This window comes from Aphis gossypii, unplaced genomic scaffold, assembly GCF_020184175.1.
Source record: "Aphis gossypii isolate Hap1 unplaced genomic scaffold, ASM2018417v2 Contig00201, whole genome shotgun sequence".
Lineage (NCBI taxonomy): Eukaryota > Metazoa > Arthropoda > Insecta > Hemiptera > Aphididae > Aphis > Aphis gossypii.
In genome coordinates this window covers 442,039-448,127 of record NW_026083025.1, presented here as the reverse complement: position 1 = coordinate 448,127, position 6,089 = coordinate 442,039, and positions in this window count along the sequence as shown.

Sequence of the window (6,089 nt, the reverse complement as noted above, 5' to 3'; positions counted from 1 at the left end):
GTTATTCAAACAATTCTTCTGGACTATTATTTAGTGTCGATAAACCACTTAGATATAAATAATGCTTTCGACATAAGAATAGCCACCAATTTGATTATTTTTAAAATGGAATTTGGAAAATTTAATATTAACATAAATTTTGTTTTATAATGCCATAGTATGACAGCCATATTTTGTAGGGATCTGACTAATATTTGTAAATTATATATATTTTAATGTTTTATATTATTATTAATAGATTATGGCATACATAGAGATGTAGCATTTCCTGATATTGTAATTGGGGCCGTAAAATTTAAGTTTCAGAATTTTATACTTTGACCATAGTGTATCTTATTAAGATTTACTAAAAAAATATAATTTTTGGTAAAACATTTTATGTGATCTGATGGTATTAATTATAAAATAAAATGTATAGGTAATGTACAAACTTTATATTTGTTTGAAAAAACCATGTGTCATATTGTAATAGCAATGACTGCTCAAAAATCATTTATAAAAATAGAGACTATTTTGAAAGTAGTTTAAGAAAATATCTGTTGGGAGTTAGAGGTATTATTATCTAGTACCTACTATTTAATATTATATGAATATGATTGATTTTAATACATTACTAGAGACTTGATTCATTATACAGATCTAAAGAGTTAGGTAACTTTTAGGCGACTTAGAAAATTAATATTTCTTTTATTTGTTATTAACGTGAAACTATTATGACTATTTTAACATAATATTATAATAATTGCAATAGTTACGAAAAAATTATCGTTAATTTTTCTACTAAATGACATTTGATTTAAATTCGTTTATTACCATAAGATTATAAAACTATAAATTAATATTTAAATGATATTAGATTATTTAAAATATTTAAATAAAATATAAATAATCTAATAAATAATTATACATATCTAACCGAAGTATAGAAGATACCTACCAATAAAATTAAAATATAATATAAGAAACTTGGAAACATATAATATCACTTAAAATGTATAAACTTAAATCAAACCAACCAACAATTTATAAGATATTAAATATGTGTGTATTATACATACCTACACAGTTAATTATTGTTCTAATAAGTTAAACAGGATATTATCGGTAATATTCACAATTATTAAAATGTTTTTTACAAAAAAAAAACATTATTTCAACTATAAATTAAACATATATTTAAACTGGAACACATTGTTTTAACTAGTTAAAATGTAAAAAACACAAATATAATTCAAGTAGGTATGCATTAAAATTAAAATTAATCAACTATTTATAAAAAATTATAAAGGTACTATAATATATACCTAAATTAAAAGTAAGTAAATAATAATAAATAAAGTACATGAGAAAATAATTATTATAATTTTAAATTTATATATTTAAGTTTATCAGAAAATCGGAATTATGTATATTGTATAAGCTTAAGCAACGAATCTATTATTATTTTCACTCGTCGTTACTGTTGTCACACAATGCGTTCAATCTAAAATAAAAAAAGCAGGTAAGTGGGTACTGCTCTACTGTACATTAGTACCGTGTGGATCACTATATATTATATTATAGGAGTGTTAAATTTGAATCCAATGATAGTTATCATTGTAGGTATACGAAAACGATTCTGAACTAAGATGATTTGTCAGCCTAGGATATAATTTCCAATGGTTGGTAAAAAAGGTGGTATATGTTTTAATGGCCTGAATACACCAAAATTTAAGTTCTTTTATAATTATTGTAAGTTAAATTTATGAAAAATCTTGTATTAAATTTTTAACTCTTAGCTACTTATGCAAAACTTTTATGAATTATACCTAAAAAAATAATTTGCAAGTATTTATGATTTTGACGAATTTTTGTCAATATTTGAACTTCAAATGCTAATAAAAAAAATTGTGCCTATGTATTATAATAATTTTTAAATCACTATAAAAGTAACTTATGAGAAACTTTGTATTAAATTTTCAAGTATTTTTATAGGGCCAAAAAAATTTTATAGACACTTATAAAATTACAATATCTAAAAGTTAAACCAGGAAACATTTACTAATAATTTACCTGAAAGGCAATTACATGCATTATTGATTCGTGGTGGGTCTTTGCATTGTTATTTACTTTATGCTTTAACAATGCCTGGTAAATTTTACGATTTAAATAATAGGTACAGATACTGATCTAGATATTTCAATACCTACTTGTTTGCTCTAGAAAATACATAATTTGTATGAAATCAATTAAATTATATTAATAAATAATTTAAAAAAAATCCTATGGTATTAATGATGGCATTATGATATTAAATAATTTAATACCTACCTAGTTAAATATTTTAGTGCTGCAATTTAATAGACAGAATTATCTTAAAGTGATAAGAGTAAAATATATAGGTAATACTAATTACAATAATAATAAAATATTGTAAAAACCATTTTTTATATCCTTGATTCCAGTATCAAGAAATATTTTTAAAGAAGCCTGATTATATTAGGGCCAATATTATATTATATTATTTTGAGTTGAAAATGTCCGATGTAAACATATGTATAATGGGAACGCAATACAATTCTTCTTGGTAGAAAGAAAATTTAAATTTAGAAACAGTCACATACATTTGTTGTTTATTATCTGATATTATAATAATATTTTGCTTTTATTATAGTAGTAATACAAAAATTCCTTTAAATTATTATTACAATGTAAACTCAATAGTTTTGAATCTATTTAACTTTTAATATAGTCTTATACTTTTTATAAGTACTTTAGTAAAATAGACTTTTATTATATCCCAATAACAAGCAATAAAATATGATGAATTAAAAAAAAAATAATAAAATAAAATACACGATTTACAAAAACAATAGCTAGGTACCTAATAAACTAATAACTAATGTCTAATGTTTCAAAGTTCTAAAAATGCAATAATCAGTGTCTGGTCTAGTCTGGGCATAGCTACTAAATTTGATATAATTTTGAAGAAACTTATGTGACCAAGCCCCTAATCCCTATCCTCGATATCCACGCCAATACACAAGGTACTACACCTCGAATGTATCTATATTCTGTGTAACTAAGTACATAATGCGTGTAAACGACTAATGAAAATAAGACCGATTGATTCCGAACTCATTGTAATACTATCTATTATATAGCACAATGATCGTTAACATAAATAGATGTTTTAACTATAACATACTGCGTATATACCATTATATTGCAGTGTTGATTGCTGGTGAAAAGGACGGATCCCCCCATGTTTACGGTATCTTCAAAATATTTCTATACAAAAAGGTATTGTACTGTGTGTTATTGTAAGAGGGTGGGTGGTATTTGTTGTCCTATGATGTTAAACCCATCTCTTCTCCCCGACGTTTGTTTTGAATTGAGTTTACCTCTGCATTCCACACACGATATTGAATAGTTGTACTGTAAAAGGATATATAAAATAAATATATGTTATATACTTAAACTACACAGTATTTTATTTACTGTTTAGATATTTTAACACGGTTATATTCCGTCTTTGTGATTAACAGTTTACGATTTTAAATTTAACGAGAAACCGATACCATGTTTAATACACAGGTATAGGAAATACACAAGTATAGGCTGGTTATAGTTTATAATTAAATTATTATGAAAAAAAAAATATATATTTAAAAAAAAAATGTAAAGCTCACGGCCGGAGGTAGGTGCTGTATATACATTATACAAACATGTACAGATGGTCGGTAAGCTTTATTATTTTCTGTGTTTGAAAATCGAACACTACAGCAGCAGCCAGCAGGGTATTAAACCTACGGGACTTATAATTTTTGCTAGATCTGAACAGTGGCGTCGCAAAAACGGCGTTTTTGTTAACATAAATGGACATAATATAATGACAATGTATTATATACATATCAGTTGGTATACTCTAGTAAATTTTTCCGGCAAAAAAAAAAACCTTAACAAATTTAATAATACAATGTATATTTTATAATCTCCGTGTCAAATTGATACTTTATCGTCTGTAATGCGTCTAGACTACAAATGACTATTGAAAATTGAATACATATATCTATAGAACAGCGTTTCTTAAACTGTGTTCCGCAAAACTAAAGTGCTTTTTTTCAAAATGTTCAAAAATCTTACTAAAGATTAACGACTGGCAGGAAAAAATGTTTTACGCGTTACAACTATTGAAACAAAGTATAGAGTCTATCTATAGAGCGGTAATAACTTATTGATGAAAGTTTAATATAAGTAGCTAAAAATCTAAAAAAAACGTAGGGGTTCCACGATTAAAGTGAACATAAAAAAGGGTTCCATGAATAAAAAAGTTTAAGAAACGCTGCTATAGAAGGTAGTTAAGATAGACATTTTAAGCGATTAAGAATCATGTTTCATGTGAAACACATAAGAAAAATGGCGTCTTAAAATCGTATACACACCATTAAATGGTAAAAACTAAAATTATCCAAATTTTTACTAAACAATTATCTTTATTTATATAGCAATCCATCTTCGTTAATTATTTTCCGTTTAAACTATTATTTGGTAAGTTATTTTAATAGTTAATTAATGATTATTAACGCCATCAGTGATCTAGTAGAGTCTAGACAACTAAAAATTTAAAAATTAAAAATTAAAATTTGACACTCTCATATTTTTTATAAAATATATCCAGAGCTTGCAGTCAAGACACTAAAATAGGCCCAGGTCAGGGTCGCCAAAATAAAATATAAATATTATTAATATTCATAATATATACATTTTATTTAGAATATGTGCACAGTAGTTATACTAGGTATTTATAAATCATAGATTTATGACAATTTCAGGCTATTCAAGAATTTACAAGGACAAAAATATATTGAGTGGCAAGGAGAATAATTGATCGATTTCGCTATGACTCTAATGCTCTACTCATAAAAATGATCAACTTAACAGTTTATGTTTATGTACAGTAAAACGATACCTCGTAGTCTACCTTATTTTATATTTGAATACTAAAATTGCGAATTATGCAATAAAATGTTGTATAATTATATAGATTGTCCAGAAATATTTTTAGGAACTATACAAAGTTGTTGTCTATAAAGAGTAGGTACCTACACCAACGACCTATACTGTACCAAAGCATCATAATTATTAACTAAGTAGTATTATTATAATAATTTATTTTTCATTATATTATACATTATACATTTTGTAAATATTAAAATACTATAGTCCATAATGTTGTACGTCAAGATAAACTTTGTAAATTTGTATTGCTATGAATTCTAACGAACGATTGTCATCCAATGAGATATGGAAAGGATTTCAGTTTTAAATGCTTGATACCGAACTAAATTACAGTATATATTATTTACAAATGTGTTTATGTAATTATGTTTAAAACTGTATACATAATTTATCATGAATATCAATTTTATAAAAGTTTTTTTGGTGCCAAGGTGGTAACTTGGTTGTGCACGTACAAAGTACAAACAATATTTGTATTATACCTAGGTACGTAAAATATCATTAACAAAATAAGCTTTTTAATTTATTACAAACCATTTCTTATTTCATCAGCTAACATTTTTATCACAACAATTTAAAAATAATAAATGTATTATTTTAGTACTAATATGTGCCGCGTAAGAATGTATGTATAAGTTTTAAACTAATAAATACCAAGACAAATAGACAAATAGTGATAACTGACAAGTGACTAGGACGTGTCTCGATAAAAACTAGAAACCAGTCGACAGACGTTCATTAATTAATAGTACTTATTGTCCCACTACACTATCAGTAGTAATTTCCGTATTATCATTTTTAGTTTCGCGCCATCGAAATGAAGAAAATCTTTTATCTCGACGTTTCACGGCAGTATGAACATTATAAACAAACCGAGATAATAATTTAATTCATATTATTATATTTTCATGATAATTGATAGTAAATGTCACGCTATAGATTTGACTCAAGTATAAGTGTATAACCTTTGATAATTAAAACAATCTAATAATTATTATTTCCACCGGCTCTCGATTATTAAAATCGATTTCGTACGCGTAGTACCATTACACAATTATTCACTAGTTTGTTTTCCATTTACTACGTAC